We start from the raw sequence: 14,486 nt of genomic DNA on the forward strand, positions 1-14,486 counted from the left end.
TATGGATTGTAATGTTAGGCTAGAATTGACTGCCAAAAAGAATGTAAAATATTATTTCTGGCTTATTTTATGATGATAACCACCAATTTTCTAATTTGTACAAGTTGTTATTTTAAAATATGTAACTCAGTTGAAAGGAAAATACTTCCAACTTGCTGGAAAATGAATAGTGCTAAACTGTATCATAGGTAGTTCTTAAAAGTATTGGTTTGTGATATGTAAATAAATTGTCTTACATGATTTTTAAACCAAAACCCCACTTTTAGAACTAATATTCTTGATGGCATTCCAGGTGGAATAAGTTTAAACATATTTCACTGAATTCAAAGACTGGGTACTGTATGTTGCTTTTACATCATATTTGTCCATTTTCTCTCCCACTAAATGCAAATGTTTTTAGGGCAGTAACTTCAACATGTAGAATAGTCGTCAGTTATTTGTTGAGTAACAGATGCTTGTTGAGTGAGTATCAGGGCCTAGTCTGAGAAAGAGAGGAGAGAGCAGTGGTTTTGCTTGAGTGCCCACACTGTACCAGGCATCGTCCTAGATGCTCACTGTTCTTATAACCATATAGAGAGCCTTGCTTTTCTAGAGATGAACCTGATTTTTACCTTTTTTGGTATTTTCTGGAGACATTATGAGCACTAGATTATTACAGGACTGCAGAAAACTGCCCAAGCAGACACATGGGGAGCTCCAACATGTTTGGAGGTAGAAGTCTGTCAGGAGCCTCAGTGAACCACTCCCCATGTTTTCATTTAACCAACTATAATCAGAAGTGATGTGGATGGCTGGTGAAAGCCATGGATGATGTGGAACTAGCTTGCACATACTTGGAGGTGATTTGCTTATGAAGGTTTAGTTTGTGCTAAGTCACCTCTCTGAATTTTCTGAATCATTTTTTTGGGGAGATTTTGGATGTGGATCAGAGTCCACTTTTTAAAGTCTTTATTGAATTTGTTACAGTATTGGTCCTATTGTTTTTTTATGTTCTGTTTTTCTTGGCTGTGAGACATATAGGATTTTAGCTCCCCGACCAGGGCTTGAACCTGCACCTCCTACATTTGAAGGCAAAGTCTTAACCACTAGCCTGCCAAGGAAGTCCCTAAGGCATTTCGTATGTATGCAAACTAGCAGCAGACATAAATATTTTCATTTTCTATTTAATCTTAACTGCAGCTTTACTGTTTGTAGAGAGAGTCACAGTAGGACAAAAAAATTTTTATAGTTTTTCTTAATAATATACACTGTTTATAGTCCCCCCCTGTGGCAAAGGACTCCCCATGAAAAATTTTATATCAAGATTGTGTTAGAGCATCAAAAAGATTCAAGGTTTTATAATTTAGGGCAGTAATGATCTTATAGAAATATCAATGTAAAATATTGTGAGCTTAGTTTATCTGACAGGTAAATATAGGGTAATAAAGAGAAAATTTTCTGTTTTTTTTTTTTTTTTAACCAAAGGATTTGGACCTAGTTACTGATTGATCTCTAGAGTACTTTGAATCTGATCTATCTTTAAAAACAAAATAGAGTTTTCTGCATTTTCCCCCTGCTGCTGCTGCTGCTGCTGCTGCTGCTGCGTCGCTTCAGTCGTGTCCGACTCTGTGCGACCCCATAGACGGTAGCCCATCAGGTTCCCCCGTCCCTGGGATTCTCCAGGCAAGAACACTGGAGTGGGTTGCCATTTCCTTCTCCAATGCATGAAAGTGAAAAGTGAAAGTGAAGTCGCTCAGTCATGTCCGACTCTTAGCGACTCCATGGACTGCAGCCCACCAGGTTCCTCCATCCATGGGATTTTCCAGGCGAGAGTACTGGAGTGGGGTGCCATTGCCTTCTCCTATTTTCCCCCTACCAAATGTAAAATTAAATTTTGAAATTTCCAAAAGCAAGTTTCTTAACTGTTGAGAAAATGAGATGCCAACTCCCATTGAAGTGGGAAAACTATGCAAAACTTGTAAATTTGTTTTTTGTGTGAAGATTCACTTCCTTTTCCTGAGCCAGATTTGATGTGGAGAACTTTTCCTTGAATACTCATTAAAATATGGGCTGAAAGAATAAGAGTTCTTCTTTAACACCCAAAACTTATTCTTCATGTGAAGATTGTAAAATAATTTTTAGTGGACTCTGATTTCTGTAGGAACTAGATTTAGAGATGCATCTCAAACATCTTGTCATCTACCATTTATGTTTTCATTTGTTTCTTCAACACTTTATTCTTCCTACAACCTCTTGTTTAAATATCTTTGATTAAAATGTTGTCTACTTTTGGTAAAAAGTTAAATAGCAAGTATTTGTGAATAACAGTGGCATTAACCGGGGCTTCCCTGCTGGCCCAGTGGTAAAGAATCCTCATGCCAATGCAGGAGACACAGGTTTGATCCCTAATTTGGGAGGAGTCCACAAACCACGGACCAAGTAAGCCCATGTACCACAACTGTTGAGCCTGTGCTCTGGAATTCAGGAACCCCAACTACACTCTGCAACTACTGATGCCTGCACACCCTAGAGCCTGTACTGCCCAACAGGAGAATCCCCTACGCTGCAGCTAGAGAAGAGCCCCCGCTCGCCGCAACTAGAGAAGAGCCCACACAGCAACAAAGACCTGGCACAGCCAAAAATAATAAATAAAAATCACGTTTGCCTAGTCACATTTATTTGCTATGCTATGAATGCCAGCCACAGACATTAGAAATCTAGTCTAGTGACTTAAGCAGATGGAGAGAAACAGCCCCAGAAGTCAACACTGCAGGGCAGGTGCGTGTGCGGCTCAAGGATGCCCGAGGGGACCTGGATCTTTGCCCTTCGTTCCCTTAGTGTCTTCCCTCGAGCTGGCCTCAGTAGTGTAATGTGCCATTGTTCTTCCAGGTCTCTTCTACTCCGGGAGGAAGAAGCAGGAAGCAGAAGCTGGCAGGCCTAAGGGCTTGCTAACCCAGTCTTTTACTTTTTATCAAGAGAGCTAAAGTGACCTGAGAAGTATGTTACAGACATCTGCTTCCTTCTCATTAGTCAAAACTACATTAGATCGTTATCCCTAGACCAGTCACTGGCCAAGGCACCTGAGAGTCCGCAACTGCTGTGGAGAATTCCTGATTTCTTCCCTGGGGTAGTGGAGAGGATCCCTGCCAGGGTGCTCCATGACTACCTGAACAAATTGAGAATCTCCAGTTTGGGAAGAACTGGGAGGGATGAATCGGAGAAGGCGATCGCACCCCACTCCAGTACTCTGGCCTGGAAAATCCCATGGACGGAGGAGCCTGGTAGGCTGCAGTCCATGGGGTCGCGAAGAGTCGGACACGACTGAGCGACTTCCCTTTCACTTTTCACTTTCATTGCATTGGAGAAGGCAATGGCAGCCCACTCCAGTGTTCTTGCCTGGAGAATCCCAGGGACGGGGGAGCCTGGTGGCCTGCCGTCTATGGGGTCGCACAGAGTTGGACACGACTGAAAGGACTTAGCAGCAGCAGCAGCAGCAGGGAGGGATGACTGTGGGGTAGATAATGTAGTGTCTGCCACAGCTGCTGAAATGAGCACAGTGTGGACCAGGTGAGTTTAGAAGCCCTATGCATTGTCAGTTTCCTCAACCCCTCAAATTTCCTGTAATAAATTATAGTTTTTTCAAAAGTGTATTTCAAATATTCTTCTTTAGTCAGAGTCCATCTTGTTTGTGAATGATTAGTGTCCTCCTTAATATTATGATGAGAAAATTGGGAGCTTAGTCATAATACTCTAAATTTTGGAATTTTTTTGAAGAATTTTTACTTTTGGATTTCTTTTCAGTAGCCATCTAAAAGATTAATTTTGTTTTATTTATGAGTAAAGCACCTTGAAGGTGATTCTTCTTCAAGGTGCATGGATGAAAAGACCCAAAATGCATAGACAATGATCATATATATATAGATAGATAGAGATGTTCTTTTTTGTTTTTATTTTATTTATTTATTTATTTATTTAAATTTAATTTAATTTAAGTTTTTTACTTTATTTTACTTTACAATACTGTATTGGTTTTGCCCTACATTGACATGAATCCACCACGGGTGTACATGCGTTCCCAAACATGAACCCCCCTCCCACCTCCCTCCCCATAACATCTCTCTGGGTCATCACCGTGCACCAGCCCCAAGCATGCTATATCCTGTGTCGGACATAGACTGGTGATTCGATTCTTACATGATAGTATACATGTTACAATGCCATTCTCCCAAATCATCCCACCCTCTCCCTCTCCCTCTGAGTCCAAAAGTCCGTTATACACATCTGTGTCTTGTTTTTATTTTATTTTTAAATTTTTTGTTTTCTTAAAGCTTTTGTTGGAGTGTAGTTGCTTTACAGTGTTGTGTTCGTTTCTACTGTATTTAAAGCTTTTGTTGGAGTGTAGTTGCTTTACAGTGTTGTGTTCGTTTCTACTGTACGGCAAAGTGAATCAGCTGTGTGTGTGTATGTCCCCTCTGTTTTGTATTTCCTTCCTATTTAGGTCACCACCGAGCACTGAGTAGAGTTCCCTGTGCTATGTAGTAGGTTCCCATTAGTTTTCTATTTTGTACAGTGTCAATAGTGTATATATGTCAGTCCCAATCTCCCAATTCATCCCGCCCTCCACTGCCCGCCTTGGTGGATGTCTGTGTGCATGCCCAGTTGCTTCAGTCGTGTCCAGCTCTTTGAGACCCCATGGACTGTAGCCACCAGACTCCTCTGTCCATGGGATTCTCCAGGCAAGAATACTGGAGTGGGTTGCCATGCCCTCCTCCAGGGGATCTTCCCGACCCAGGGATTGAACCTGCGTCTCCTGCACTTCATGTGGGTTCTTTACCCACCAAGCCACCTGGAAAGCCCAGGCATCGGTACATCTCTGTGTGTGTGTCTCTATTTCTGCTTTGTAAATAAGATCATCTGAAGCTTAACATTATATTATAAAATATTTCTCATGAAGTTTTATGCTGTTTTTTAAAATTGCTTCAATGTCTTCATTTGCTTAACCATTTTCCAGTTGTACATTTGGTTTACTTCCATTTTGTGTTGCTATTTAAAATGCTGTAATTTACATCTTTATTTGTATGGGTTAATTTTAATGTTTTTTTAAAAATAATTCTCACTTTAAAATTTTTTAAATTTATTTATTTTTAATTGAAGGATAATTGGTTTACAGTATTGCATTGATGTGAAGTTGCTCAGTTGTGTATGACTCTTTGTGACCCCATGGACAGTAGCCTACCAATCTCCTCCGTCCATGGGATTTTCCAGGCAAGGGTACTGGAATGGGTTGCCATTTCCTTCTCCAGGGGATCTTCCCAACACAGGGATCAAACACAGGTCTCCCGCATTGTGGACAGACGCTTTACCATCTGAGTCACTAGAGAAGGCCCACAGTATTGCATTGGTTTCTACCAAATACCAGCATGAATCAGCCATAGGTTTACCCATGTCCCCAGCTATTTCCCTCCCCGTCCCACGTCTCTAGGCTGTTACTGAGCCCCAGTCTGAGTTTCCTGAGTCATACAGCAAATTCCCTTTGGCCATTTGGTAATATATGTGTCCATGTTACTCTCTCCGGCCCTCCCACCCTCTCCTTCTCCTGGCTCAGCTGTGTTCCTAAGTCTGTAGAACCCCCATATTTTAATGGCTTTTGAAGCAGTTAGCTAATTGTATCCTAGTGGCATTGTGGTAAAGAATTGATATTTCATTTTTTTATGATAGTAAGGTAAAATTTCCTATCATATTTTCTTTCTCTTATAAGCCAGCTCTTCCTGTTTTTTTTCCAGTTACTTTTCTAAATAAGAAAATATGTTTTGTACATTGTAAAATGATAAATTTTCACTAACATTTGTTAGCCATAGTTGTCACTTCACAAAAAACGTTTATTAACATTTTTTGAACAATTTTGTGCAAGCTCTTTATGTAAGTAATTATATACTTTATCCCTAATGTATAGTATTCAGGCCAGCTGACAAAGAATCCATCTGCAATGTAGGAGACTCTGATTCGATTTCTGGATCAAGAAGTTACCCTGGAGAAGGGATAGGCTACCCACTCCAGTATTCTTGGGCTTCTCTGGTGGCTCAGATGGTAAGGAATCTGCCTGCAATGTGGGAGATCTGGGTTGAATCCCTGGGTTGGGAAGATCCCCTGGAGGAGGGCATGGCAACGCATGCCAGTGTTCTTGCCTGGAGAATCCCCATGGACAGAGAAGCATGGCGGGCTACAGCCCATGGGCTTGCAAAGAGTCAGACATGATTGAGTGATTTTATTTCTTTGTGTGCCTGATAATGTGCTAGACCCTGGGGGTACAATAATCAATATAACAGCTATCATGTCCATGATATCAGAAAAATAATTGTTCTTTGTCTCATTTTTTTCCCTAACATTTATATCATTTTAAGTTGTAGAGAATTATCTAATCTTTAATAGTCAATTGATTTTCTTTTTGATTCTTTAAAATATGTACCCAAAGCAGAAACCATTCTTAGAGAAATTTGTGTAGAATTTTAAATGCCTGCTTTGTGTCTGTTTGATAATCTTATATGTTTGTTCTTGTTTCAGTTATTTATGTGGAATACTAACGGATTTAGTTGTACCGCCCAAATTTTCACTTGTGTATGTTGATAAAATGTACGTTATTATAGTATGTGAGAAATAGTAATTTCTCAATATGTAAGTTATAACAGTTAAGTTTTCTTTAAAGAATATTGAGAGTGAAACACTGTTCAACTTAGGGGTAACTGGGCTAGTTGAGCTTCCCTGGTGGCTCAGAAGGCAAAGAATCTGCTTGCAGTGCAGGAGACCTGTGTTCGATCCCTGGGTTGGGAAGATCCCCCGGAGAAGGAAATGACAACCTGCTCAAATATTCTTGCCTGGGAAATCCCTGTTGGGCTTGCATGGGGTTGCAAAGAGTTGGATACAACTGAGGGACTAACACTACTTAATTGGGTTAGATACCCAGCTGGTTTTTACTTCACGTTTTGTTTATTTTGCTTATTTTTTTCATATGCAAGTGGAACACATGATTTCTTAATTTAATTAAGAAATTTAAATTTCTTCAAATTGGACAGAATTACCAGCAATCCCTGTGTCTCCTGTATTTGGGATATATTTTATTGATAATTTTTTTTGTTTCTTCATTAGCTATATTTTGTTCTGCTTAGGCTATTGTGTTTTTAATAGAAAATCATCTATGTCATTGTTCATCTTTCATTTTCAGATTTTTAAAAGTATTTGCTGATATATATATTTAATGTCCAGTATTTTCCTCATATCTGCCAGTGTAATTTCTGGGGACAGATTTTACTGTCTTTATCAAAGAATAATGTTTGAGATACCTTCACTTATTCTATTATTAACAGTATGTTTGTAATTTATTAATTTTTACTTTTTTCTTTATTAACATTTTCCTGTACTTTTCTGAGCTTTTGAGTTGATTTCTCAGTTTATAGATTATACTAAAAACTACACATTTATCTCAGTTTGTGATTTTGGCTTAACAGGTTAGAAATTTTGCTTTTCATTTTTCAGCGTTATACATGATTTCAATATGTTGTGTTTCAATATGCTCTTAGATGTAGTGATTTTGTTTTTATTGAACACTCCTAAAATTTAAACTGTGGTCCAAGAATATAGACTATGTGTTACAAAATACAATTGAGGTTTTTAAAATGAAAAACCTTCATGTCCGCTCAGTTTGTGGACACATCCCATAGAAAACTGACTAGCCGGTTGGTCCCATTTTTAGGGTGTAGAGGTCAGGATAAGTTTTATTTGTTTAATTTCATCCTTTGTTTTCTTCTGTCATTACTGTGTGTGTGCTCTGGGTCTGTATCACATTGTATGACTGCCTTGCTCCTTTTCCTCATCATGCTAAGGCAGGAATGTTGACTTCTTAATTCATATCTTTCCTGATATTTTTAAAACTGAGACTCCCAGCATTTGTCCCTTTCCTGCTTCGTTATTCTTTATAGCACTTTTCAGCATGTCAAAAATAAGTAAATTTGTTTCTTTGCTGTCGGTCTTTGTCCCTAGAATGTAACTTCAAGAAAGGCAGAGAATTTTGTTACTTTTATTCAGAGCTTGGGTGTGAAGAATAATACCTGATATAGAGTAGACACGCTATTAATATTTATCTCACTAATAACTAGATATGATTATTTTCAGCTTATTTCTCCTATATCTTAGTTTTTGCCTTGATTTCACGTGTTAGTCAGAGAAGGCAATGGCACCCCACTCCAGTACTCTGGCCTGGAAAATCCCATGGACGGAGGAGCCTGGTAGGCTGTGGTCCATGGGGTCGCTAAGAGTCGGACATGACTGAGCGACTTCACTTTCACTTTTCACTTTCATGCATTGGAGAAGGCAATGGCAACCCACTCCAGTGTTCTTGCCTGGAGAATCCCAGGGACGGGGGAGCCTGGTGGGCTGCCGTCTCTGGGGTTGCACAGAGTCGGACACGACTGAAGGGACTTAGCAGCAGCAGCAGCAGCATGTGTTAGTACTTTTTTATATAAGTTGAACGATACTTTGTTTTTTAAAGTTTTACTCATTTACCTGTTGGTCTGGGTCCTTGTTCCTGCTTTCTGGAGCTGTGGTGAGCCAGGACTACTCTTCAGTGCAGTGCGTGGGCGTCCCATTGCGGCTTCTTATCTTATCGCGGAGCACAGGCTCTAGGTGCACGGCTTCAGCCGTTGCCTCACGTGAGCTCAGTAGTTAAGGCTCCCAGGCCTTAGAGCACAGGTTTAGTCGTGGTCATGCACGAGCTTAGTTGCTTCTCAGGATGTGGAATCTTCCCGGACCAGGGATCGAACCTGTGTCTCCTACCTTGACAGGCAGGTTGTTTACCCCTGAGCCACCAGGGAAGCCTCATTTGTTAGTACGTGATATAAAATGTCATTTTATTACAAATGTTTCTTTCTTTCCTTCTGGGCTCGCTTCGCGGCTTGAGAAATCTTAGTTCCCTAATATAAGAGACCCGGGTTTGATCCCTGGGTTGGGAAGATCCCCTGGAGAAGAGAATGGCTACACACTCCAGTATTCTTGCCTGGAGAATTCCATGAACAGGATAATTCATGGGGTTGCAAAGAGTTAGACACCACTGAGTGACTAACACTTTCACTTTCAACCAGGGATTCAACTCACACCCTTGGCAGTGAAAAAGCATGGAGTCTTAACCACTGGACCACCAGGGAATTCCCTACAGATATTTCTTTTCCCATAGCACCTAGCTTGATATGTTTTTGTAATCGTGATACCCAATAATATTGCTTCCTCTGTTTTTTTTTTTTTTAATAGTTTTTTGTTAGTATCTCCTTTAAATTTTTTTTCTGTCTTCTTTTGATGTATACATCTTCAGAGTAACTTGTTGGATTCTGGGGATTTTTGTTGTATTACCAAATGAGGTTCTTTCAATAAAGTGAGGTAATTTGCCTTTGCTTCCACGCACATATTACTAAGTTTTCTTTTTTCCAAATCTGAGAACCTGAGTGATGGTTTTAGAGCTGTGACTCCTTAAGAATTATAATCCGCTCTTCCTGAGACATGGGTCATGATTTGTTTCCTTTTGTATCTTTATATGATTCGGAGTACAATTGCAGAATTAAACTATTTCTCATGACCTTGGATCCACATTTCTTAATCCCATTATTACGATTCTGTATGCTTCATAGTGCAGTGTGTTGGGGGTTGTTTTAGAATTTTTTAAAAGGCTAATTTACTTTTTTGACTGCACATCTTTGTTGCTATACACAGGCTCGCTTAAATTGCAGCCCAGTGGGGGTTGCTTCTTGTTGCGATGCGCTGGCTGCGCTTTGCAGCAGAGCACAGGCTCTCAGGTGTGCCGGCTTTAGTAGCTGTAGCGCGTGGGCTCTGTAGTTGCAGCGCTCACTCAGTTGGTCCACGCATGTGGGATCTTCTCAGACCAAGGATCGAACCCAAGTCTCCTGCATTGGCAGGCGTATTCTTCGCTGCTGAGCCACCAGGGAAGCCCTGTGCCGTGTGTTTTCGGTCAGTCCTGTCTGCAGTAGCGCATGCTCCTTTTCCGCTCAACTGCTCTTTCCAAGCTCTGCATCCAGTTCCATCCTGTTTTGCCTTCCAGGCTCGGCTCATCTGTTTGCTTGGTGCAGCCTGCCCTAACTCCACAGCAAATCTTAGGAACTTGTCCTCTCTACCTTTACTGCCCTCTGTGTGTTTCTAGTTACTTTGGTCTTACAATGCACCGTGATTTTTAGTCTCTGACATACAGTCGGTGCTCAATAAATACTGCTATCTATGTACTCCTTTCATTCCCTTCTTCTTCCTTAATACTATTTTCTTTGATAACTTACAGTGTCTTTGCACTTTTTTCTTTTCTATACTCCAGACCCCACTTTTCTGTGGTTTCATGTGAATAAATGATTTAATTTTTATGAGTCTTGTTTAAAAATACACAGGCCTGCTTTGTTCCAACACATACTCTGCATAGAAATACGAGCAGTATTTCTTCCTCTTCCTTGTTGTCACCAGTTCTTGTCTTTAGTTTCCCTGTTCTCCTCCTCACCCCTCTCTCCACTCAATGTAGTCGTTTAACTCTAAAATAAGCACTAGCTAACTTTCACAGGTTTCTATCCCTACTTTTCTGTGCTTTAGTTCTTCAGTTAAAGGCACCATTTTTATTGTTTTCCTTTCATTCCCCCAATCATACCCTCTATCTCTCACTATTTAGAAAGAGTATTTAGATTTCACATTAGCAGATCTGTAAAAATGAAAATTTGTGGAACAGAATGTGGAGAAATGGGCTGTCTCTGGGAGAACATTGATTCTTTGCTACTTGTTTGTAATTTCTCTTTTGGAGTTTCTACCTGAAAATTTTCATTTTTATCCTGGCGTCTTTCACTTTCACAGTAACCCTACTGTCTTTCATTTTTATTTCTTTGACAGTTTTGCTTTCATTTTATTTCTCAGTTTTCGTTTCAGTTGTACCACACAACTTTCTCAGTTGGATCAGGATGTTATTTTTGTCTGTTCTCTTACTAATTCACTAGATATTGGAGACCTAGTCTTAAAGGAGACTTTCTGAAGTCATTTTCTTTGTGTGCTCTTAGGTAGAAAGATCCCTGAATACAGTTTTGGGAAGACAGTGGGTAGGCCTGCCTTATGGTTTTACTGAAGGTTCCATCATTCATTTATTTCGTAACCAAATCCAAATTAACAGCATTTTAAAAATGCTCTTGAAAATAAAACCCATCTTTTTTTTCCTACTAAAATCATGCTATAGGGAGTATAAGAACACCCTAAAGAGACTTCTTGCCATTTGTTTTAGTGAATATGGTAGACTGGGGGGATGGGGTGGGTAGAGCCCTTTAGGTTGTCATTTAATTGCTATCTGACTCTTTTGTGACCCCATGGACTGTAGCCCGTGAAGCTCCTTTGTCAATGGGATTTCCCAGGCAAGAATACTGGAGTGGGTTGCCATTTCATTCTCCAGGAAATCTTCCCAACCCAGGAATCAAACCCAAGTCTTCCTGCTTTGCAGGCAGATTCTTACTGCTGAGCCATCATTGCCCAAATAAATTACCACATATGGTAAGATTTATTTCTCCTTTAATTATTCTGGCATATTTTCATGACTTTCTAACTAATCTGTCACTGCTGCTGCTGCTGCTAAGTCACTTCAGTCATGTCTGACTCTGTGTGACCCCATAGACGGCAGCCCACCAGGCTCCCCCATCCCTGGGATTCTCCAGGCAAGAACACTGGAGTGGGTTGCCATTGCCTTCTCCAATGCATGAAAGTGAAAAGTGAAAGTGAAGTCGCTCAGTCATGTCCGACTCTTCGCGACCCCATGGACCACAGCCTACTAGGCTTCTCTGTCCATGCAATTTTCCAGGCCAGAGTACTGGAGTGGGGTGCCATCGCCTTCTCCAATCTGTCATTACTTTTAATAAAAATTATGGAGTGTATATATTTTCTTACATATTACTTCCAAAATCATATGTGTTTTTTTAAATTACTATGGAACATATTTATAAAGGAGAAAAACCTTCCTTCCAAAAAATCAACTATTTTTCTTTTTCTGAAGTCCTTATCCTTTTGCAAAGTAGAATATAGCCTTCAAAAAGTGAACTTGTTACATCTTAAAATTAAGCCGTATTAACTACTATCCAACTCAATAAGGAAAAAAAGGGAAAAGTTACTTTGCCAATGATATGATTGTGTAACTAAAAAAATTAGAATCATTGAACTTATATTAATGCTAATAAGGGTTCAGTAAGATTACTGGATATGAAATACATTTTTAAAATCTATGGCTTTTTAATACACTAGTAACAATATATTAGGTAAAGTGATTACATGAATGATCCTAGTCAGAATAATGAAATATTAAAATGTACCTCAAATAATTGTAACAAAAGATATGCAATGACTTTATGGATTAATAGATTTTAAAGAAGATCTAAATAAAGAGGCACTATATATGTTACTGAATGAGAAGACTCAATACTATAAAGAATTTAAAGTTCTCTAAATTACTTGATGAATTTGATGTAGTTCAAAATTAAACAAAGCAGCGAAACCAAGAGAGTTTGCCGTGGAACATGACAGAATGATTCTAAAATTAGTTGAAGGAGTAGAATTAACGGGGTCAGTAGGATTTATTATAATGCTAATATTTGGATTGGTAGTGAATTGGCATACAGATAGAGAACAGACCATTCAAACAGAAAAGAGACTTTACAAAGAGACCTTCCTGTCTTTGTGGTACTGATGAACCTCTGCAAGGCAGCAGTGGAGACAGGCGTAGAGAACAGACTTAGGGACACAGTGGGGGCTGGAGAAGGTGGGATGAATTGAAAGAGGAGCACTGAAGCATATACATTACCATATTAAAATTAGACAACCAGTGGGAATTTGCTGAATGATGCAGGGGGCTCAAAGCCAGTGTTCTGTGACAACCTAGAAGGGCAGGATGGGACGGTAGGTGGGAGGGAGTTTTAAGAGGGAAGGTATGTGTGTATACCCGTGGCTGATTCACGTTGATGTATGGCAGAAACCAACACAGCACTGTAAAGCAATCATCCTCCAAGTAAAAGTAAATACATTAAAAAAAAAACAGAGACCTTCATGTTAAAAAATTTAAATGCATGTATAAGAAAGTATGGCTTCCTGGGTGGGTAAGCAGTAAAGAATCCACCTGCCGATGTAAGGGAGATACAGGAGATGCGGGTTCCATCCCTGGGTCAGGAAGATCCACTGGAGTAAGAAATGGCAACCCACTCTAGCATTCTTGCCTTGAGAATCCCATGGATAGAGGACCCTGGTGGGCTATAGTCCATAGATTCGCAGAGTCAGACATGACTGAGCAGTTAAACGTGTGTGCACACAGACACACACACACAAGAAAGTATACCTTAAATAAAGGTAAAAGACAAGCTTTAGAATGAGAATGCTTTCAGACACGTATGTCTCATGAAGGATTAATATCCACAGTATGTAATGTGTGCATGCATGTATGTGTGTGCTTAGTTATGTCTGACTCTTTGCAACCCCATGGACTATATAGCCCACCAGGCTCCTCCGTCCATGGGATTTCCCAGGCAAGAATACTGGAGTGGATTGCCATTTCCTACTCAGTTCAGTTCAGTCGCTCAGTCGTGTCCAACTCTTTGCGACCCCATGAATCACAGCACACCAGGCCTCCCTGTCCATCACCAACTCGTGGAGTTCACTCAAACTCACGTCCATCGAGTTGGTGATGCCATCCAGACATCTCATTCTCTGTCGTCCCCTTCTCCTCCTGCCCCCAGTCCCTCCCAGCATCAGAGTCTTTTCCAATGAGTCAAAACTTTGCATGAGGTAGCCAACGTACTGGAGTTTCAGCTTCAGCATCATTCCTTCCAAAGGACACCCAGGACTGATCTCCTTTAGAATGGACTGGTTGGATCTCCTTGCAGTCCAAGGGACTCTCAAGAGTCTTCTCCAACACCACAGTTCAAAAGCATCAATTCTTCAGCGCTCAGCTTTCTTCATAGTCCAACTCTCACATCCATACATGACCACTGGAAAAACCATAGCCTTGACTAGACAGACCTTTGTTGGCAAAGTAATATCTCTGCTTTTGAATACGCTATCTAGGTTGGTCATAATTTTCTTCCAAGGAGTAAGCATCTTTTAATTTCATGGCTGCAGTCACCATCTGTAGTGATTTTGGAGCCCCAAAAAATAAAGTCTGACACTGTTTCCACTGTTTCCCCATCTATTTCCCATGAAGTGATGGATGTAATGAAATCCTACAAATCAGCAACAAGATAGAGATCTAGCAGAAAAATGGGCAAAACATAAGTAGGTAAGACCAATATGAATTTGTTTATTTAGGTTGTATTTATTTATTTATGGCTGTGCTGGGTCTTTGTTCCATTGCAGGCTTTTCTTTCATTGTGCAGAGGAGGGGCATTGTCCAGTCACAGTGTGCAGGCTTCTCATTGTGGTAGCTTGTCGCGTGGCAGAGGCTCTAGGGCCCACGGGCC

The 14,486-nt window shown here is 40.3% G+C and overlaps 1 protein-coding gene across 1 annotated transcript in view; it reads left to right on the top strand.

The window, feature by feature from the left end:
* The first annotated feature begins 5,932 nt into the window (after positions 1-5,932).
* SIPA1L1 (signal induced proliferation associated 1 like 1) overlaps positions 5,933-14,486 on the top strand; it is a 165,966-nt gene continuing 157,412 nt past the window's right edge. The window contains exon 1 of the mRNA XM_069596926.1: positions 5,933-6,066. The gene's annotated coding sequence lies outside the window, so the exon portion shown is untranslated. The remainder of the gene's footprint in view (positions 6,067-14,486) is intronic.

This window comes from Ovis canadensis, chromosome 7 (genome assembly GCF_042477335.2).
Source record: "Ovis canadensis isolate MfBH-ARS-UI-01 breed Bighorn chromosome 7, ARS-UI_OviCan_v2, whole genome shotgun sequence".
In the NCBI taxonomy this organism is placed as follows: Eukaryota; Metazoa; Chordata; class Mammalia; order Artiodactyla; family Bovidae; genus Ovis; species Ovis canadensis.